The following is a 24053-nucleotide window of genomic DNA, read 5'->3' as shown; positions in this document are numbered from 1 at the left end:
ATGGATGAATTTGCTTATCACCGGAGGTGGAAGAGACCCATGGTAGAATGGCACATTGGCGGTGCAAGCTGGGAACAAAATGCAAATGCTGGGAATGATTCTGGTAACTGGGGAAGAAGCCAACAATAAAGAGTGAATTCACTGTTGGAGTGGTTATAGCATAACCGAAGGGACTAGGAGCAATCCCGGTTAGTGCCGGCGATAACACCTAACGCTTGTGCGTGCTCTCAAGAACTTGAGCAATTCCATAATCATCAAGGTTTTACCAACAACCGCGTCAAGGATCCTGGCAACACAACTTACTACCATGATGAATACCGGTGGAAGATGCAGATGCAAGAGAAGATAACACTTTCTCCAATTTCACTCTTGGCGAGGCCAAAGAAATAAAATCTGGATGATCGACCGAGAGACATTTAGCACTCCGCTTCTAATGTTCTCCTTGACGTGCTAGTGTAACCCATTCATAGATATGGTTTGCTAACTAGAACATCAAGTAAAGGTCGGACTTCGGGAGCAATAGAATCCATAAGGAATAGTTACGGAGGTAAATCCTACGAAATCCTTATGGGGAGGTGGCCAACTTCCTCAATCAAGATATTATAATAACAGGTCTTCCGGCTGGGTGTGTTGGCCACGACATCCATTTTACCGGTTATCAAAGGACCAATATTATAGTTCTTGGAGAATGTTCCAACCATCATATCTGCCTGAGATTCAGATCTGGTTGGTGTCAGGATATTCCAGAGTCATCGAGTCTAGGAGGGAAACGAAAGTTTGCAACACAAATCGACGAGATGACGTTGCGAGATTCTCGGGGAATGAACTACGATAGTAAGCTCCAAAACATGAGCTGGTTCTGCTACAACATGTGAACACGTTGTCGCAGACAAGCATGACCACAAAGTAGTCTTATAATAAAACACTACCGAGTTCAGGAGGGGGAACCATCATTAATGACATCGAAGTCTCCACGCGTGGAAGTCCAAAGAGTTCACCTTGGACAGACTCCTTTATCTTTGAACAACTCAATCAGTGGCTTGGTGTGCTAGGATATACATATAGCATGGAGGTTGCAAATCTCCAGACCACAGAATACTTCGCACGTATGCATGACTGACTTGGGATGATTCCAGAGGAAGCAAAACTAACTTTCTCAAATTCACGGCGGCAACTTTCACCAAATGCACGTGTATAAGAGGAAGTCACTCCTTTCATCAAACAAATACTTCATGAGCTAGCATGAAGAAAATGCTTTCAAAAGTTTCCAACACTAGCTTAATGCTCAGCAAAATTATGGAGAAGGCAAGGATGTTGTCAATGGGCTCAACAACAATTCTTCTGGGTTTCCTTTCAAAAGGAATTCCATAGTTAAGTGAACAAGTGATAGCATTGGTCAGACCTAAAAGATATAATGGTGTATGCTCGAGGGATCAACCACGAATAAGACAACATTACGAGCATCGTTGGTACTGATTTGTTTTGACGATAGCCCACACTCAAATCAAAGGATTGATAAGACAATAGGTCCAGCAACTGATCACAAGGACCAATCGATGAAGATATCATCTTTCTTCAACACACACTACACAAGAATATCCCTTTGGAACGAACTAAGTCAGGCAAGCTTTTATCTTCCAACCCTCCAAGTTATTGTTTAGCTTAACCAACTAGCTCAGGGATATCTAACACCGATTCTTGGAGAGAAGGTGGTTCACAAGAAACCAACTTGATCACGAGCTCAACATAGCGGTCAGGTGACAACCTGGTAATACTTCTGAGAAGATATTCAGAAAATCAAGAGCCACCGGTATGTTACTAAGCTCGAGAACAATCTTGCTTTTGAGGGCAAGACGATATGATCAAATGAGTGAGGACTTGACAAGATCCTAACTCATCAATCGAAGGGTGCACCGAAATAAGGACTAGGTAGCACGATCAGTCTTAGAAGGATGATTCGAAAACCAACATACTAAGAATGAAATTATTATCCTTTAATTACCAAGCAACAGAGTTGCTAGCAGTATTGATTTCACACATCACAATTCATTTGTCGGTATTCCGGTTGCATCAACACGAGGGCCGAGGAATGAACAGTGATGGCAAGAAGTATCACTGTACCAAGAGTTCATGGGATGGTGTGCAATTCTTATAACAATCTCGATATAAAATATGTAATACTCCAAGGTAGAGCAGAACCAAAAGCTGGATTGGCATTTGATCTGCGGAATACAACTACTTTGACCCAATCCTGGATATGGAAGAGGTACTGGAGTTTGTTTCTCCTAGTCATTCCGCGATAGAATGGCTTGACGGACCACAAGAGCAATAGACATCGATAAACGAACGCGCACATACTCTTGACTATCAATTGATAGACGAGGGTCAGAGGACAACTAAAGAGGGACAACTCAAAGGAACATACGATTTTCTGAGTTGTGGATGCATGGTTTAGCATGTCGAACGAAGTTCAACATATTCCTTCCGGATAACCCATGTAGGAAGGTAGAACTGGCAGAGCCACAATATATAATGGAGAACTCATCAAGAATAATCCTGTTGTGATATTTCAGTTCAACGAGGAACTTCTGCCATAAGCGGTTCATAGTATTTGGAAGAAAGGAATACCACGAACATCAAGGACTAATGCAAAGGTTACTAATACCCTAAAGGAACTAGCAATTACTATCAACATGAAGTAGGTAGAGTGAATCTCGGGTTCAAGAACCCAGGAACAGAATACCTACTACTAAGTAGCATCACGGGATGCTTTCGAGAATAAAAGCCAGAATCATCACACTGGGACACAAAACATTGCTAGATTACTAGGTGACTCCCTAAAACACCTAGGGTCATAATAATAGCTCCAACATATATGTCAAGGCAATAATTTACCTCAACTCACCGATTAGTGTGGTTAATCTGGCCCAAAGGAACATCGGAATGGGAGGAAGGAATTTTGCAAATGCTTCAGACTATTCAGAAACGTGGGGTGACTCGGACAGCATAACGGCTGTAAATGCTCAGAAAAGATTTGAGACATTCACAAAAATGGTGGCATAACCACTCTAAGGCACAATATCAAGGTTTCGAGATCAACAATTTAACATACGGAAGTAATAGGAACTGAAACGAGGCTTAAGTCCAACAATTCTATAGGTCTACGGATTGGTAACACGTGATCCTAATAGAAAGAAGAGATAGCCTAGTTCTTAATCCCCGCAGGAAAGATAAGATGACTCAGATCAGAAGGGCATGAGGTATAAGGAGTAAAAAGAGCCTTACGTTCCATCCCACAATCAATTCCCTTACATAACTAAAGAATTTCTAGACTCAACTTCGACCAGTTTGGCTTGGTAATCCTACAGGCAGTCAAGCTCTGATACCAACGCTGTCAGGACCCCGACTCAATGCCACATAGATCTAGCATGTAACACTTCATATCACTTTGCGGCCTCACGCACGGTATTCCCACGGGTGTCGCCTTACCTTTACCCGGGACCGTTTGCGCCTTTTGGCACACGTATATGACAGTGTCGCTAGCATCCATATGATAAGGAGCCCGGGCTGACATGGCTAGTCGTAAACCCAAAGTGGCACAAACTTACAGGGACAGGCATCCATGACCCAGCATCGAACGTGTCGGTCATCAGCGAGTGAATCTAGGCTGTAGCACTGGGCTAGCAGGACTCCGGTGAACCGGGCTGTAGCAGGCTAACAGGACTCCGGTATTCATCGCGTGACATTTCCCCGAAGGGACAGACACAGGAACGAAGAAGGACACATGCCGGCCAGCCTAAGTGTTCCGGAGCAGTAGCAAGCTACCATGGCTCGGTGGAAACACTAGGAGACATTTCCCCGTAAGAGAGGCTACTAAAGATAAACAACTAGATGGTCAGATCCCACACATACCAAGCATTTCAATAACAAACACACAATATGCTCGATATGTGCAAATACAACATGGCATCACAACATGACTCTATGACTCAAGTAGTTTATTCAATAGGCTCCGAGGAGCGAGATATTACAAACATGGGTCTCATGACCCAACACTCAGAGCATACAAGTCAAAGCACAAGCGGAAGCTATCATGTCTGAGTACAGACAATTATAAATGAAAAAGGCTGAGAAGCCTGACTATCTATCAGATCCTGCCGAGGGCACAAGATCGTAGCTGAGGTAACAAGCTAAACGTCGAAGACCACGCGGAAATACTAGTGAGACTGAAGTCTCTCTGCAAAAACATAAAATAGGCAAACGTGAGTACAAATGTACCCAGCAAGACTTACATCAGAACTATCTACATATGCATCATTATCAACAAAGGGGTGGTGGGGTTTAACTGCAGCAAGCCAGCTTTGACTCGGTGGCTATCCTAAACTACGACTGCAATGTAACTCTTTTGAGGTGGCGCACACGAGTCCACATATTCACCATATCAATACACCACTATGGAATCGCTCCCGTCTCCCTACGAGAACGCCATCCATAGCACTCACGCTTAACTTGCGTATTTTAGAGTATCCACTTTCACTTGTCTATGAACTGATATAAGCAACCCAGAAGTCCTTTTCCGCGGACACGGCTATTCGAATAGATGATAATAACCCTGCAGGGGTGTACTTCTTCATACATGTTTCCACCACTTAGCGTCTGCACACGACATGTGCTCGGCAGACTTCAAGCGAAAGCCGACGTGGGTGTAGACCACGACCTACCTAAACACTCAAGTCTCTAGTCCAGGTTTATCGCCTATTCGGGTTCCATCCATGAGGAGATCCGGCCGGAGTTTCGCTCACAGCCCCAAACGATGTGAACAGGGTTCCCGAGATACCTAACGGGTATTCGGTACACCGTGCCACGTACCTACCGCATCACAGCCCACCCCTACGGTCAGCGCTGTCCACGGCCTCCAGTAGGCTACAAACACCAGAAACTACTTGCAACTCCTGGACAGAGAGCTAGGGTGAATAAGAAGTCGAGCGGGGTCATATTTCAGGGCCCAATGTATGGTAGTAGCTGAATCATGGATCACAAACACAGAACTCAGTTCCTGAGGACGGCTGCAATGAGACAACCCACCATGTACTCCTACATGGCCTCTCACCGCTACCTTTACCAAATCGTGTTCACACACTTAGCTCACACACAGTAGGACATGTTCACACGCCTCTGATTCATCCCCGATGAATCAGACCTGACTCAACTCTAAGCAGTAGCAGGCATGACAAACAAGCATGAATGAGTAGGCACAATAGGGCTCAAACAATTCCTACTCATACTAGTGGGTTTCATCTATTTACTGTGGAATGACAGGTCATGCAAAGGATAAAGGGGTTCAGCTACCGCAGCAAGTAACAGATGAATCGTTGTTGTCCTAATGCAGTAAAAGAGAGCAGGAGCGAGAGAGTAGGATTGTATCGGAATGAACAAGGGGGTTTTGCTTGCCTGGCACTTCTGAAGATAACATTGAGTCTTCATCAGTGTCAACGATCACATCATCGGTATCACGTCTATCGAGAGGGGACAAATACCGGCAACACAGAAAGGAACACAATCAATGCAATGCACAACATGATGCATGATCATGACATGGCAAAATGAATGTGTTTTGGGCTAATGCAACTAGCAACAGATTAAATGAAGTTGGTTTGAATATAAAATTCAAATTCAAACTCCATATGTGATTATTCAAATGCCATTTATATGATTTGTGCTAAACAGCAGCTATAAGTTGTTCTAACATGCATGAAAATGGTACAGATGGATTCCTTGAATTTTTCTGATAATTTTTCATATATAATTTATTAAATTTGGAGTTACGGTTAATTTTCTATGAATTTTGGAAGTTTTAGGCATTTTCTGAAATTTATAAATCATTGAGGATTTATTTAAATTCCAGAACAAATACTGCGTCAGCATGACGTAATAGTGACGTCAGCAGGGTCAACCGAGCGCCCCAGGTCAAACCTGACGTGTGGGGTCCACACGTCAGTGTCTCAGTCAACTAACCAGGTTAGTTAGCCCTAACTAACTTAGTTAGCCGGGCGGGGCCCGCATGTCAGTGGCCTACCTAATTAACTAAGTTAGTTAACACTAACTAACTTAGCACTAACTAAGCAGGCGCCTGGGCCCACACGTCAGGGGGTCAAACCCCGGGTCAAACCCGCCGGAGTTGACCCGCGGCTTGTCGCCGGCGACGCCAGCAACGGCGGAGGGCGTCGGAAACGCTCCTTCGGCGACCAAATCGGCGACTGAGGGGCTCTACGCGTAGCGGGGAGTCGCCCGCATCCATCTGTGCAACCGGCAGGGGCTGGGGTGGCTCGAGCTCACCGGAACGGGGCCCGCGGCGGCGACCGGAGTTCGGGCCAGCACGGGCATGGGGCTACGCTTGGCGAGCGAGCGAGCTGAGAGGCTGGGCGGGCTCCTGGGAGATCCACGAGCTCGAGGTCGTGCTCGGAGCGAGTTCAGTGACCTGCAACGACGGCGGCGACATCGCCGGCGGAGCCGAGCTCGCGGCTCCGGTGGAATCGAGGCTACAGGGCGCAATCGAAGGGGAAAAGAGGGAGGGGAGGCGTGGGAGCTCACATCGGTGCCATAGGGTGGTTAGCCGGCTCGGGGACGCGACGATGGTGGTGAATTGACGATGAAGATCCTCGGCGGCCGGCGATGGAAACGGCGATGCCGGCGACGTTGTGGCGCGTCCGTAGTTCCATGGCTTGGTGGGGAGGTCGAAGATGTCGTGACGGAGCTCTCAAGCACGCTGGATGGGCGAGGGAGGGCTGGTGGCCATGGTTACGGCGTCGAAGACGGCGAGCTCCGCTCGGTGGTGTGCGCGGGAGGGAAGCAGAGGAGGGAACGGGGTCCAGGGGAAGAGAGGGAGGGTTGGACGGCTCCGGGCGGCTGCGTGGCGTCTCCACGCATGGATAGGCTCGAAGGGGGAGGCCTCCAGCGCGAAGCAGGAGGTGGCCGGCATCGACGCGCGCCACGCCTCGCCTCTGCTCGTCCTCCTGGCAGAGGAGGAAGAGGACAAAGGAAGAGGAGGTGGGCTGGGCCGGCTGGGGGAACTGGGCCGGCTCTGGTGGCTGCGCGGGTAAGGCCAGGTAAGTGGCCCAGGTGGCCTCTCTCCCCTTTTTTTTATTTTGTTTCTCTTTTCTATTTCTGTAGTTTTGTTTCTGATTTAGTTTATAGCCCAAATCATTTTAATAAATCCTGCAAATAATTGTGGCCATTAAATGAATTATTACAGAGGCCCTTAACTATTTTCAGAATTGTTGGAGCATTTAAAAAAATATTAATAGTATTTAAATGCCCCAATTCAAATACAATAAGGATTATTCAAAAATCCATAATGGCCCAAAATATTGGCATCATTTTTGGTAGAGGTTTTTCACCTTTGTCAAAAATCATGAACATTTTTGAAAGCCATTTGGACTTACTTGAAAGTATTTTAGGTGAACCTAGTGAATTACTTTAATGCTAGGGTTTGAGCAATCCCCATTTCAACTTTCTGTAAAAGTAAACATGATGCATCACCAAAGGCTAGTACTAGTGCAATGCCAGAAGCTAGGGATGTGACAGCTGCTTCCGAAGCAGCTATGTACTCCACTTCACATGTAGATCCCGCCACGACGCTTTGTTTAGAACTGCACCAACTGACAGCTCCACCGTTTAATGTAAACACGTATCTGGTTTGCGATTTAGAATCACCTGGATCAGTGTCAAAGCTTGCATCAACGTAACCGTTTACGATGAGCTCTTTGTCACCTCCATATATGAGAAACATATCCTTAGTCCTTTTCAGGTATTTCAGGATGTTCTTGACCACTGTCCAGTGATCCACTCCTGGATTACTTTGGTACCTCCCTGCTAGACTTATAGCAAGGCACACATCAGGTCTGGTACACAGCATTGCATACATGATAGAGCCTATGGCTGAAGCATAGGGAACATCTTTAATTTTCGCTCTATCTTCTGTAGTGGTCGGGCATTGAGTCTGACTCAACTTCACACCTTGTAACACAGGCAAGAACCCTTTCTTTGCTTGATCCATTTTGAACTTCTTCAAAATCTTGTCAAGGTATGTGCTTTGTGAAAGTCCAATTAAGCGTCTTGATGTATCTCTATAGATCTTTATGCCTAAAATGTAAGCAGCTTCACCGAGGTCTTTCATTGAAAAACTCTTATTCAGGTATCCCTTTATGCTATCCAGAAATTCTATATCATTTCCAATCAGTAATATGTCATCCACATATAATATCAGAAATGCTACAGAGCTCCCACTCACTTTCTTGTAAATACAGGCTTCTCCGAAAGTCTGTATAAAACCAAATGCTTTGATCACACTATCAAAGCGTTTATTCCAAATCCGAGAGGCTTGCACTAGTCCATAAATGGATCGCTGGAGCTTGCACACTTTGTTAGCTCCCTTTGGATCGACAAAACCTTCCGGTTGCATCATATACAACTCTTCTTCCAGAAATCCATTCAGAAATGCAGTTTTGACATCCATCTGCCAAATTTCATAATCATAAAATGCGGCAATTGCTAACATGATTCAGACAGACTTAAGCATCGCTACCGGTGAGAAGGTCTCATCGTAGTCAACCCCTTGAACTTGTCGAAAACCTTTTGCGACAAGTCGAGCTTTGGAGATAGTAATATTACCGTCAGCGTCAGTCTTCTTCTTGAAGATCCATTTATTCTCAATTGCTTGCCGATCATCGGGCAAGTGAACCAAAGTCCATACTTTGTTCTCATACATGGATCCCATCTCGGATTTCATGGCTTCAAGCCATTTTGCGGAATCTGGGCTCACCATCGCTTCATCATAGTTCGTAGGTTCATCATGATCTAGTAGCATGATTTCCAGAATAGGATTACCGTACCACTCTGGCGTGGATCTTACTTTGGTTGATCTACGAGGTTCAGTAGTATCTTGTTCTGAAGTTTCATGATCATTATCATTAGCTTCCTCACTAATTGGTGTAGGTGTCGTAGAAACAGTTTTCTGTGATGTACTATTTTCCAATAAGGGAGCAGGTACAGTTACCTCGTCAAGTTCTACTTTCCTCCCACTCACTTCTTTCGAGAGAAATTCCTTCTCTAGAAAGTTTCCGAATTAGCAAGAAAAGTCTTGCCTTCGGATCTGTGATAGAATGTGTATCCAATAGTTTCCTTTGGATCTCCTATGAAGACACATTTCTCCGATTTGGGTTCGAGCTTATCAGGTTGAAGCTTTTTCACATAAGCATCGCAGCCCCAAACTTTCAGAAACGACAACTTTGGTTTCTTGCCAAACCATAGTTCATAAGGCGTCGTCTCAACGGATTTTGATGGTGCCCTATTTAACGTGAATGTGGCCGTCTCTAAAGCATAACTCCAAAACGATAGCGGTAAATCAGTAAGAGACATCATAGATCGCACCATATGTAGTGAAGTACGATTACGACGTTCGGACACACCATTACGCTGAGGTGTTCCGGGTGGCGTGAGTTGCGAAACTATTCCGCATTGGTTCAAATGTACACTAAACTCGTAACTCAAATATTCTTCTCCACGATCAGATCGTAGAAACTTTATTTTCTTGTTACGGTGATTTTCAACTTCACTCTGAAATTCTTTGAACTTTTCAAATGTTTCAGACTTATGTTTCATTAAGTAGATATACCCATATCTGCTTAAGTCATCTGTGAAGGTTAGAAAATAACGATATCCGCCACGAGCCTCAATATTCATCGGACCACATACATCTGTATGTATGATTTCCAACAAATCTGTTGCTCTCGCCATAGTGCCGGAGAATGGTGTTTTAGTCATATTGCCCATGAGGCACGGTTCGCAAGTACCAAGTGATTCATAATCAAGTGGTTCCAAAAGCCCATCAGTATGGAGTTTCTTCATGCGCTTTATACCGATATGACCTAAACGGCAGTGCCACAAATAAGTTGCACTATCTTTATCAACTTTGCATCTTTTGGCTTCAACATTATGAATATGTGTATTACTACTATCGAGATTCATCAAAAATAGACCACTCTTCAAAGGTGCATGACCATAAAAGATATTACTCATATAAATAGAACAACCATTATTCTATGATTTAAATGAATAACCGTCTCGCATTAAACAAGATCCAGATATAATGTTCATGCTCAACACTGGCACCAAATAACAATTATTTAGGTCTAATACTAATCCCGAAGGTAGATGTAGAGGTAGCGTGCCGACCGCGATCACATCGACTTTGGAACCATTTCCCACGCGCATCGTCACCTTGTCCTTTGCCAGTGTTCGCTTAATCCATAGTCCCTGTTTCGAGTTGCAAATATGAGCAACAGAACCAGTATCAAATACCAAGGTGCTACTGCAAGCTCTAGTAAGGTACACATCAATAACATGTATATCACATATACCTTTGTTCACCTTGCCATCCTTCTTATCTGCCAAATACTTGGGGCAGTTCTGCTTCCAGTGACCAGTCTGCTTGCAGTAGAAGCACTCAGTTTTAGGCTTAGGTCCAGACTTGGGTTTCTTCTCTTGAGCAGCAACTTGCTTGCTGTTCTTCTTGAAGTTCCCCTTCTTCTTCCCTTTGCCCTTTTTCTTGAAACTAGTGGTCTTGTTGACCATCAACACTTGATGCTCCTTTTTGATTTCTACCTCCGCAGCTTTCAGCATTGCGAAGAGCTCGGGAATAGTCTTATTCATCCCTTGCATATTATAATTCATCACGAAGCTCTTGTAGCTTGGTGGTAGTGATTGGAGAATTCTGTCAATGACGCAATCATCTGGAAGATTAACTCCCATCTGAATCAGGTGATTATTATACCCAGACATTTTGAGTATATGCTCACTGACATAACTGTTCTCCTCCATCTTGCAGCTATAGAACTTATTGGAGACTTCATATCTCTCAATCCGGGCATTTGCTTGAAATATTAACTTCAACTCCTGGAACATCTCATATGCTCCATGACGTTCAAAACGTCGTTGAAGTCCTGATTCTAAGCCGTAAAGCATGGCACACTGAACTATCGAGTAGTCATCAGCTTTGCTCTGCCAGACGTTCATAACATCTGGTGTTGCTCGAGCAGCTGGCCTGGCACCCAGCGGTGCTTCCAGGACGTAATTCTTCTGTGCAGCAATGAGGATAATCCTCAAGTTACAGACCCAATCCGTGTAATTGCTACCATCATCTTTCAACTTTGCTTTCTCAAGGAACGCATTAAAATTCAACGGAACAACAGCACGGGCCATCTATCTACAATCAAACATACATAAGCAAGATACTATCAGGTACTAAGTTCATGATAAATTTAAGTTCAATTAATAATATTACTTAAGAACTCCCAGTTAGATATACATCCCTCTAATCTTCTAAGTGATCACGTGATCCAAATCAACTAAACCATAACTGATCATCACGTGAAATGGAGTAGTTTTCAATGGTGAACATCACTATGTTGATCATATCTACTATATGACTCACGCTCGATCTTTCGATCTCAGTGTTCCGAGGCCATATCTACATATGCTAGGCTCGTCAAGTTTAACCTGAGTATTCTGCGTGTGCAAAACTGTCTTGCACCCGTTGTAGATGGACGTAGAGCTTATCACACCCGATCATCACGTGGTGTCCGGGCACGATGAACTTTGGCAATGGTGCATACTTAGGGAGAACACTTTTATCTTGATAATTTAGTGAGAGATCATCTTATAATGCTACCGTCAATCAAAGCAAGATAAGATGCATAAAAGATAAACATCACATGCAATCAATATAAGTGATATGATATGGCCATCATCATCTTGTGCTTGTGATCTCCATCTCCGAAGCAATGTCATGATCACCATCGTCACCAGCGTGACACCTTGATCTCCATCGTAGCATCGTTGTCGTCTCGCCAATCTTATGCTTCCACGACTATCGCTACCACTTAGTGATAAAGTAAAGCATTACAGCGCGATTGCATTGCATACAATAAAGCGACAACCATATGGCTCCTGCCAGTTGCCGATATCTCGGTTACAAAACATGATCATCTCATACAATAAAATTTAGCATCATGTCTTGACCATATCACATCACAACATGCCCTGCAAAAACAAGTTAGACGTCCTCTACTTTGTTGTTGCAAGTTTTACGTGGCTGCTACGGGCTTAAGCAAGAACCAATCTTACCTACGCATCAAAACCACAATGATAGTTTGTGAAGTTGGTGCTGTTTTAACCTTCGCAAGGACCGGGCGTAGCCACACTCGGTTCAACTAAAGTTGGAGAAACTGTCACCCGCAAGCCACCTATGTGCAAAGCACATCGGGAGAACCGGTCTCGCGTAAGCGTACGCGTAATGTTGGTCCGGGCCGCTTCATCCAACAATACCGCCAAACCAAAGTATGACATGCTGGTAAGCAGTATGACTTATATCGCCCACAACTCACTAGTGTTCTACTCGTGCATATAACATCAACACATAAAACCTAGGCTCGGATGCCACTGTTGGGGAACGTAGTAATTTCAAAAAAATTCCTACGCACACGCAAGATCATGGTGATGTATAGCACCGAGAGGGGAGAGTGTGATCTACATACCCTTGTAGATCAACAACGGAAGCGTTTGGTTGATGTAGTCGTACGTCTCCACGGCCTGACCGATCAAGCACCGAAACTATGACACCTCCGAGTTCTAGCACACGTTCAGCTCGATGACGATCCCCGGACTCCGATCCAGCAAAGTGTCGGGGAAGAGTTCCGTCAGCACGACGGCGTGGTGACGATCTTGATGTACTACTGTCGCAGGGCTTCGCGTAAGCACCGCTACAATATTATCGAGGACTATGGTGGCAGGGGGCGCCGCACACGGCTAAGAATATGATCACGTGGATCAACTTGTTGTTCCTCTGGGGTGCCCCTGCCTCCGTATATAAAGGCTCAAAGAGGGGGTGCGGCCGGCCTAGGAGAGGCGCGCCAGGAGGAGTCCTACTAACTCCGGGAGTAGGATTCCCTCCCCCCCAATCCTAGTTGGAATAGGATTCGCGGAGGGGGGAAAAGAGGAAGTGGGGTCGGCCCCCTCTCCTTGTCCTATTCGCACCAAGGGAGGGGAGGGGCGTGCGGCCCATCTCTGGCTGCCTCTTCTCTTTTCCACTAAGGCCCACTAAGGCCCATATATCTCCCGGGGGTCTCCCGAAACCTCCCGGTACTCCGGTAAAATCCCGATTTCACTCGGAACACTTCCGATATCCAAACATAGGCTTCCAATATATCAATCTTTATGTCTCGACCATTTCGAGACTCCTCGTCATGTCTGTGATCACATCCGGGACTCCGAACAACCTTCGGTACATAAAAACGTATAAACTCATAATATAACTGTCATCGAAACCTTAAGCGTGCGGACCCTACGGGTTCGAGAACAATGTAGACATGACCGAGACATGTCTCCGGTCAATAACCAATAGCGGGACCTGGATGCCCATATTGGCTCCTACATATTATACGAAGATCTTTGTCGGTCAGACCGCATAACAACATACGTTGTTCCCTTTGTCATCGGTATGTTACTTGCCCGAGATTCGATCGTCGGTATCCAATACCTAGTTCAATCTCGTTACCGGCAAGTCTCTTTACTCGTTCCATAATACATCATCCCGCAACTAACTCATTAGTTGCAATGCTTGCAAGGCATAAGTGATGTGCATTACCGAGAGGGCCCAGAGGTACCTCTCCGACGATCGGAGTGACAAATCCTAATCTCGAAATACGTCAACCCAACATGTACCTTTGGAGACACCTGTAGAGCAGCTTTATAATCACCCAATTACTTTGTGACGTTTGGTAGCACACAAAGTGTTCCTCCGGCACACGAGAGTTACATAATCTCATAGTCATAGGAACATGTATAAGTCATGAAGAAAGCAATAGCAACATACTGAACGATCGGGTGCTAAGCTAATGGAATGGGTCATGTCAATCAGATCATTCAACTAATGATGTGATCCCGTTAATCAAATAACAACTCTTTGTCTATGGTTAGGAAACATAACCATCTTTGATTAACGAGCTAGTCAAGTAGAGGCATACTAGTGACACTCTGTTTGTCTATGTATTCACACATGTATTATGTTTCCGGTTAATACAATTCTAGCATGAATAATAAACATTTATCATGAAATAAGGAAATAAATAATAACTTTATTATTGCCTCTAGGTCATATTTCCTTCATATAAGCCCCAGTGTGGCAGCTCCCTCGAGCTCCTCTCCAAAGCAGGCCTACTAGGCCTATCTGTTCTCTGCTACCCTGTGGGCCTACTCGGCCTTTGCGGGCCCGCATCCTGGCCCAATAACACGTTGGGTTTCTAGTCGTATGCAGGCCGCTCTGGCCTAGTAGGCGGCCTTTTTATTTTCTTATTTTTTTGCTTTATTTATTTTTGTTCTATTTATTTTTGAGTTGTTTTTTGGTGTATTTAGAGTTTGTTTGTGAATATTTTTGCTTTAGGTACAAACAATTACTAAGTTTCTGTTAGTGCCGGTAGTTTCCAAATTTGAATAGTTTAAATTTTGAATTATTTGTAATTTGTGTGAATCACTAGTTTGTGAATAACGTAACTTTGAAAATAGATTTTTTAGTGATTCTTTTTTCTTATGTTCCATATTAGTGTGTTTTCTCATTATATTCAATTTGGTAATGCCTAGGTTATTTAAAAGATGAAATGCCTTTGTAACAGATGAGTTTTCATCCGAAACCCTGATACTTCGAAAGAGATTGTCCATTTTGTACATGAAGTGCATCCAGTTTTTGTGGTAACCCTATCTACTTTTTTGCACATGCTATGTGGGTGAAATTATGATACCATGCCAACTTTCAACCTTTTCTTAGTTCATTTGAAGTGCTTTAGCTGTAAAAATTAGTAAATGTATGAAATAATTTTTTGGCACATAAAATTTCTTTGCGTTTCAAATGCCAAAACACATAACTACCCTAACTATTACAGAGATTCCCTCCTGGGTGTGAAACACAAAAGAAAGTGATGATAGTGAAGCCGATCACATCCTAGATCTTTGGGTGTGAAACTTTTTCTTCGCGTGTGTCCCTTTGCGCCGTAGCCATGGAAAATCTTCATCATTTAACGGGATGCTCGGGTCAATATTCACTGTGAATGGAGAAATTTCATCAAATTTTTCATAATCTTCTGACATGTCTGTCTTGTCATCCACTCCCACAATGTTTCTCTTCCCAGAAAGAACTATGTGGCACTTTGGCTCATCATATGATGCATTAACTTCCTTATCTTTTCTTTTTCTCGCCTTGGTAGACATGTCCTTCACATAGAAAACATGTGCCACATCATTGGCTAGGACGAATGGTTCGTCTGCATATGCAAGATTGTTGAGATCCACTGTTGTCATTCCATACAGCGGGTCTTCCGTTACCCTGCCTCGTATCATATTGACCCATTTGCACCGAAACAAAGGGACCTTCAAACCACGTCCATAGTCAAGTTCCCATATGTCCTCTATGTAACCATAATAGGTTTCCTTTCCCGTCTTGGTTGTTGCATCAAAGCGGACACCACTGTTTTGGTTGGTGCTCTTCTTATCTTGGGTGATCGTGTAAAATGTATTACCATTTATCTCATACCCGTTGAAAGTCATTATATTTGAATATGGTAACTGGGACAGCGAGTACATGTCATCTTCAATAGAGGCGTCATGCATGGTACGTGTCTGCAACTAGCCGGCGAAACTCCTGGTTGTTCACATGTAATCCAGTCATCAGACTGCTCTAGGTGTTTGGAGCATAGAAAATTCTTGTATTCGTCCATATACGGAGCCACCAAGGCGGAATTCTGTAGAACAGTGTAGTGTGCTTCAGTGAGAGAATGTCCATCCATACATATTATTTAATTCCCTCCTAGCATTCCTTTTCCATCGAGTCTGCCTTATGCCGCGATTCAGGAATACCAATCGGCTTAAGGTCAGGAATAAAGTCAATACAAAACTCAATGACCTCCTCATCTTCATGGCCCTTGGAGATGCTTGATGTCTACTACACAACCTTCTTCTTGTAGACGTTGTTGGGCCTCCAAGTGCAGAGGTTTGTAGGATAGTAGAAAATTTCCCTCAAGTGGATGACCTAAGGTTTCTCAATCCGTAGGAGGCGTAGGATGAAGATGGTCTCTCTCAAGCAACCCTGCAACCAAATAACAAAGAGTTTCTTGTGTCCCCAACACACCCAATACAATGGTAAATTGTATAGGTGCAATAGTTCGGCGAAGAGATGATGATACAAGTGGTATGTGGATAGTAGATAAAGGTATTTGTAATCTGAAATAATAAAAACAGCAAGGTAGCAAGTGATGAAAGTGAGCGTAAACGGTATTGCAATGTGTGGAAATAAGGCCTAGGGTTCATACTTTCGCTAGTGTAAGTTCCCTCAACAATACTAACGTAATTGGATCACATAACTATCCCTCAACATGCAACTAAGAGTCACTCCAAAGTCACTAATAGCGGAGAACAAACGAAGAGATTATGGTAGGGTACGAAACCACCTCAAAGTTATTCTTTCCAATCAATCCGTTTTGCTATTCCTATAAGTGTCATAAACAGCCCTAGAGTTCGTACTAGAATAACACCTTAAGACACAAATCAATCAAAACCCTAATGTCACCTAGATACTCCAATGTCACCTCAAGTATCCGTGGGTATGATTATACGATATGCATCGCACAATCTCAGATTCATCTATTCAACCAACACAAAGGACCTCAAAGAGTGCCCCAAAGTTTCTATCGGAGAATCACGATGAAAACGTGTGCCAACCCCTATGCATAGGTTCCCAATGTCACGAAACCCGCAAGTTGATCACCTTAACATACATCAAGTGGCACGTGGTATCCCATTGTCACCACAGATATCCACGGCAAGACATACATCAAGTGTTCTCAAAATCTTTAAAGACTCAATCTGATAAGATTACTTCAAAGGGGAAACTCAACTCATTACAAGAGAGAAGAGGGGGAGGAGAAACATAGGATCCAACTATAATAGCAAAGCTCGCGATACATCAAGATCGTGCCAAATCAAGAACACGAGAGAGAGAGAGATCAAACACATAGCTACTAGTACATACCCTCAGCCCCAAGGGAGAACTACTCCCTCCTCGTCATGGAGAGCACCGGGATGATGAAGATGGCCACCGGAGAGGGATTTCCCCCTCCGGCAGGGTGCCGGAACGGGTGTAGATTGGTTTTCGGTCCCCATGAGACAGGGGGGCGCGCCCTAGGGGGGGCCCCACCCTCGTGAGCACCTCGTTCCTTCCTTGACGTGGGGTCCAAGTCCATCAGGTGTGTTTCCTTCCAAAAATAACTTCTCCAGTTGATTTCGTTCCGTTTCGACTCCGTTTGATATTGCTTTTCTTCGAAACACTGAAAAAGGCATAAAACACCAAATCTGGGCTGGGCCTCCGGTTAATAGGTTCGTCCCAAAAATAATATAGAAGTGGAAAATAAAGCCCAATGTTGCCCAAAACAGTATATAATATAGCATGGAGCAATCAAAAATTATAGATACGTTGGAGACATATCAAGCATCCCCAAGCTTAATTCCTGCTCGTCCTCGAGTAGGTAAATGATAAAAAGATAATTTTTGATGTGGAATGCTAGTTGGCATAATTTCAATGTAATCCTTCCTGCTTGTGATATGAATATTCAGATCCATAAGATTCAAGACAAAAGTTCATATTGTCATAAAAATAATAATACTTCAAGCATACTAACAAAGCAATCATGTCTTCTCAAAATAACATGGCTAAAGAAAGCTATCCCTACAAAATCATATAGTCTGGCTATGCTCCATCTTCACCACACAAAATATTCAAATCATGCACAACCCCGATGACAAGCCAAGCAATTGTTTCATACTTTTGTTGTTCTCAAACATTTTCAATCTTCACACAATACATGAGCGTGAGCCATGGACATAGCACTATAGGTGGAATAGAATGGTGGTTGTGGAGAAGATAAAAAGGGAGAAGATAGTCTCACATCGACTAGGCGTATCAACAGGCTATGGAGATGCCCATCCATAGATATCAATGTGAGTGAGTAGATTGCCATGCAACGGGTGCACTAGAGCTATGAATGTATGAAAGCTCAACAAAAGAAACTAGTGGGTGTGCATCCAACTTGCTTGCTCACGAAGACCTAGGGCATTTTGAGGAAGCCCAACATTGGAATATACAAGCCAGGTTCTATAATGTAAAATTCCCACTAGTATATGAAAGTGACAACATATGAGACTCTCTATATGAAGAACATGGTGAAACTTTGAAGCACAATATATGAGACTCGCTATTTCATGGCCCTACTTTGAAGCATAAGTGTGGAAAAAAAGGATAGTAGCGTTGTCCCCCTTATTTTTGGCCTTATTTTATTTGGCCTTTTTTTATTTGGGACAATGCTCTATTGAATGATGATCATCACACTTCTATTTATTTACAACTCAATGATTACAACTCTATACTAGGACAAAGTTTGACTCTATATGAATGCCTCCGATGGTGTACCGGGATATGCAATGAATCAAGAGTGACAAGTATGAAGAAATTATGAACGGTGGCTTTGCCACAAATACTATGTCGACTACATGATCATGCTAAGCAATATGACAATGATGAATGTGTCATGATGAACTAGATGGTGGAAAGTTGCATGGCAATATATCTCGGAATGGCTATGGAAATGCCATAATAGGTAGGTATCGTGGCTGTTTTGAGGAAGGTATATGGTAGGTGTATGATACCGGCAAAAAGTGCGTGGTATGAGAGAGGCTAGCAAAGGTGGAGGGGTGAGAGTGCATATAATCCATGGACTCAACATTAGTCATAAAGAACTCATATACTTATTGCAAAAATCTACATGTTATCAAAGCAAGGTACTACGTGCATGCTCCGAGGGGGATAGATTGGTAGGAAAAGACCATCGCTCGTCCCCGATCGCCACTCATAAGGAAGACAATTAATAAATAAATCATGCTCTGACTTCATCACATAATGGTTCACCAAACGTGCATGCTACGGGAATCACAAACTTCAACACAAGTATCTCTCAAATTCACAACTACTCAACTAGCATGACTCTAATATCACCATCTCCATATCTCAAAACAATTATCAAGTATCAAACTTCTCATAGTATTCAACACACTCATAAGAGAATTTTATTATTCTTGAATACCTAGCATATTAAGATTATAAGCAAATTGCCATGCTATTTAAGACTCTCAAAATAATATAAGTGAAGATAAAAGAGTAGTCAAATAATTATGCAACTATGTGAAGACTCTCTAACATTTAATAATTTAAGATCTTGGTATTCTATTCAAACAGCAAGCAAATCCTAACAAAATAAATTGACGCTCCAAGCAAAACACATATCATGTGGCGAATAAAAATATAGCTCCAAGTAAAGTTACCGATGAACGAAGACGAAGGAGGGGATGCCTTCCCGGGCATCCCCTAGCTTAGGCTCTTGGCTATCCTTGAATATTACCTTGGGGTGCCTTGGGCATCCCCAAGCTTAGGATCTTGCCACTCCTTATTCCATATTCCATCGAATCCTTACCCAAAACTTGAAAACTTCACAACACAAAACTTAACAGAAAACTCGTAATCTCCGTTAGTATAAGAAAATAAATCACCACTTCAAGGTACTGTAATGAACTCATTCTTTATTTATATTGGTGTTAAACCTACTGTATTCCAACTTACCTATGGTTCATACCCTCCGATACTACTCATAGATTCATCAAAAAAAGCAAACAACACATCGAAAACAGAAAGCTGTCAAAAACAGAACAGTCTGTAGTAATATGGATCAAACGTATACTTCTGGAACTCATACAATTCTCAAATAAATTGCTGGACCTGAGGAATTTATCTATTAATCATCTGCAAAAAGAATGAACTAAATAGCACTCTCCAAATAAAAATGGCAGCAATTCTCGTAAGCGCTAAAGTTTCTTTTTTTAAAGCATGATCGCAAAGACTTTCCCCAAGTCTTCCCAACGGTTCTACTTGGCACAAACACTAATTAAACACATAAAACCACATCTAAACAGAGGATAGATGGATTATTTATTATTAAACAGGAACAAAAAGCAAGGAGCTAAAATAAAATTGGGTTGCCTCCGAACAAGCGCTATCCTTTAATGCCCCTAGCTAGGCATGATGATTTCAATGATGCTCACATAAAGGATAAGAATTGAAATATAAAGAGAGCATCATGAAGAATATGACTAGCACATTTAAGTCTAACATGCTTCCTATGCATAGGGATTTTGTGAGCAAATAACTTATGGGAACGAGAATCAACTTGCATAGGAAGGTAAAACAAGCATAACTTCAAAATTTTAAGCACATCGAGAGGAAACTTGATATTATTGCAATTCCTACAAGCATATATTCCTCCCCCATAATAATTTTCAGTAGCATCATGTATGAATTCAACAATATAACCAGCACCTAAAGCATTCTTTTCATGATCTACAAGCATAGAAATTTTATTACTCTCCACATAAGCAAAATTCTTCTCATGAATAATAGTGGGAGTATCACAAGAGACTTGGATACTGTAAATTGTTTCCACATTAAAAGAGTAATGTTAAGAGAAGGGGTAATCATAATCATGACCAATTTTATAAATATAATCACTACTTTTTATAGCATACGTATCATCACAATTATTATCATAAGTAGGAGGCATGCTATCATCATAATAACTTTGCATATCAAAACTTGAGAGGCTAAAAGTATCATCATTATTAAACATAGCATCCCCAAGCTTGGGACAAACATTAATTGAAGCAAATATATTCTCAAATATGTCATCCTCATCAAACATAGCTTCCCCAAGCTTGGGCCTTTTCATATCATAAGCATAATCACTCTCATCATTAATAGTATAGATAGCACCAATAGTATAGCAATTATCATATTCTTCCAAGCAAGTGCCAAAAAGATTTTCAAGATCATAAGAAGTATCATTATCTTCCTCAATTATATTTTCATGAGGCACAATAGTAATAGGAGCAGCATTATTCGGGAGAGATATCTTTTTACCTCCCTTCCTTTTTCTTTTCTTCTTCTTCACCACATCATGTGTGGGTTCAATCCTCTTTTTGGAGCTCCTTATTAATGAGATTGGTTGAATAGGAGGCTCCTCCTTGTTACCTGATTCATCATAAGAAATAATAGGAGGATATTGGGAAGTCTCTTCCCTTTCATTAGTATTGTCTTCATCTTCTATTTGTTTTCTTTTCTTTAGGTAATTGGCAATATAAGGATTTTCAATGCAATTCCGCTACTTTCTGCTAAATCCAATTGAAGTCACCAATTTGTTAGATCTTTAAAAAAAGTACACATACAAACAAACAGTCTGCTAGCTCACAGTCTGAAGTCTTTTCTTCTTTACGGGAACAATAGGGTCTTCCCTACTGTCTGTTTTTCTTTTACAGAAGAGTGTTGTATATGAAAGCAAGGAGCTACTCAAAATATGAAGTTCTGTTATACACATTGGTTTTGCAGGAAGTATTCTTCTGTAAATAAATGGTAAGACATTTTAGGTCACCACTACCTAAAACGTTTTATATATAGAGCGAGTTGAGACCAACATCCTTTAATAATCCGGCGGTTTTGATAAACTGGAAACATATCGATCGAGCATGTGGAATTTTGCAGCGTAGCGCAACCTGTTCTTGCGTAGTGTGGTTCATTGCTCAAGTACTCAGTGACGTTGATGCATAGTTTGCACTCATGCTGAAGCCACATGTATGGTACATCGTCACGCGGTACTAGTCTCATTTTATAGGTAACAATGTTTTTTGACTGGGTATACATTACAATATTGATTATGTGAGTCTTTTCCCTTACAAATGTATAATTTCGCCTAGAAATGGCAACAGCTAGGTGGATCAAAATGCAGTTTACCTTAAATTCCATGTTTTAGACAATCCAATTGCCGACCTAATTGGCAAGAAGTCAATGTTTTCTTTTTTTTGCGGAATAACACTGGATGGTTGGCCCACACTAGACCCCGAATGGATTCACTCGCCCCTCGATGAAAGGATTGTCTTCTAGTACATGCCAATTTGGCACGGACTCCCTCCATTCCAACTAAGAAGGCGCGTACACCCAGGGTTCAACTATGAAAATGCTAGACCAATCGATGTGTGTTGCCCCATCCCCTCCTCCAATAAAATGTGGGTTATACGTGACAAAAATTATAAGGGTGAATTTCTAGCTATTGAGAAGAAGTTTTCAATGTATGACTTCTTAGTCACATAAATACATATTATTGATCTAATTTATTGTCAAAATTGGATTTTTGAAAGTGTGCATGTCTTATTAATTGGAATGGGGGGTATCCGCATGGCAACCGAGGCACTGTTGAGTCTGCGGGGTCAATTATTTCATTCACTCGATTTACTACCCAGACGTCTTAGGTCAAATTGTCCAAGTAAATCACTACCAGAATTAACGTAGTTGCCGACGGCCCCCGTCGGCGTAGATGGGCATACCCCGACGGCCCAGCTAAAGCCGTCGGCGTATGACCCTCTATGCCGATGGGGGCCGCCGGCACAGATCAGCCGTCGGTGTTGCTTTGAATATACCTATGGCAGCCGTCGGCATACCGCGTGGGCCCATCTACCCGGGCGGCGACGGCAGTTTGACGGTGCCAGGCTACGCCGACGGGCTAATGGTGGTCGTCAGCATAGCTATGCCGACGTCATCGATCCGCGGCACCGCCACGTCATCGATCCGCGTTGTTCGCTGGTCCCGTGGGTTGGCATTTCTATGCCGACGGCTAGGCCATCGGCATAGGCCTGGCCCATGGTTTTTGCCACGTCATCGATCCCCGCCCTACGCCACGTCATCGATCCAGGGCTCTACCGTTCCGTGGTCGTAGCTATGCCGATAGCCTTGTCGTAGGCATAGATTTCTAATAATATTTTATTTATTTTCTCTTTTTATTTTTTATTTTTCTCCAACACTAATTTCATTAACTTAAATGTACAGAAAACATATATCGATTGCCCCCCACACGGGCCTTCTTCCGTCGTGTCACGGAGAGGTTAGACGGGACGGGGTACCTGTGGGGGGTAGCAATGCCTCCAGGTGTTGCGGTGGGCCCTCCTACGGTGGCAGGCGCAGGCACGCGGCTCCGGGGTGTGCCCCCCTCATGGGCGTCGATGCCGCCGTGCCCCGGAGGTGGGAAAACGGCCACGTCGGGCCGACGCAGAGGGAATCTTGGGGTCGGAGTGCCGGGACTGTGTTGTGGGTGTAGCTATGGCTGGGCTATGACAACAAGGTGAAAAGGTCCACCGGTCAAACTACGTCCAGCGAAAGTCAAAGGGATAGACCCGACGGTCGTCTGTGTCAGGGTTAGACGGGACGGGGTACCTGGGGGTAGCAATGCCGCCAGGTGTTGCGGTGGCCCTCCTAAGGTTGTAGAAGCATGGTGGCAGGTGTAGGCACCCGGCACGCGGCTTGTATGAGGTCCCTGTGTGACGCTCCTATGGCATTGCTACCCCCCTAGGGCCCCCGTCCCGTCTAACCCTATAGTGTTTGACCACGGGATATACCCCTTTGACTTTGCACGGACGGGATTTGACCAGTGGACGTATTCACCCGGTTGTGTTGGGTCAGCCCATAGGAACACTTTGGAGCAACATCCGGGCCAGAACCACAGCAAGATCCCCTCCGTGTAGACCCTACGCGTCCGTTCCCCACCCCCTCCAGGTGCCGGCGGCGGCGCCGTCCGTGAGGGGGGGGGGCACACCCCGGAGATGCGTGCTGCCTCTTCGGACATGCCACCACATCGTAGGGCATGTATGAGGGCCCGGTGCGACAATCCGGTGGCATTGCTAACCCTTTAGAGTTTGACCACGGGATCTAACCCTTTGACTTTGCACGCACCGGGTCCCATACACATGGTAAACTAAAAATCCAAAAAATGTAATAATTGAATTTATTAATAACTCTGGTATTCATC

This window comes from Triticum aestivum, chromosome 5A, assembly GCF_018294505.1.
Source record: "Triticum aestivum cultivar Chinese Spring chromosome 5A, IWGSC CS RefSeq v2.1, whole genome shotgun sequence".
In the NCBI taxonomy this organism is placed as follows: domain Eukaryota; kingdom Viridiplantae; phylum Streptophyta; class Magnoliopsida; order Poales; family Poaceae; genus Triticum; species Triticum aestivum.
This window is presented reverse-complemented; position numbering follows the sequence as displayed.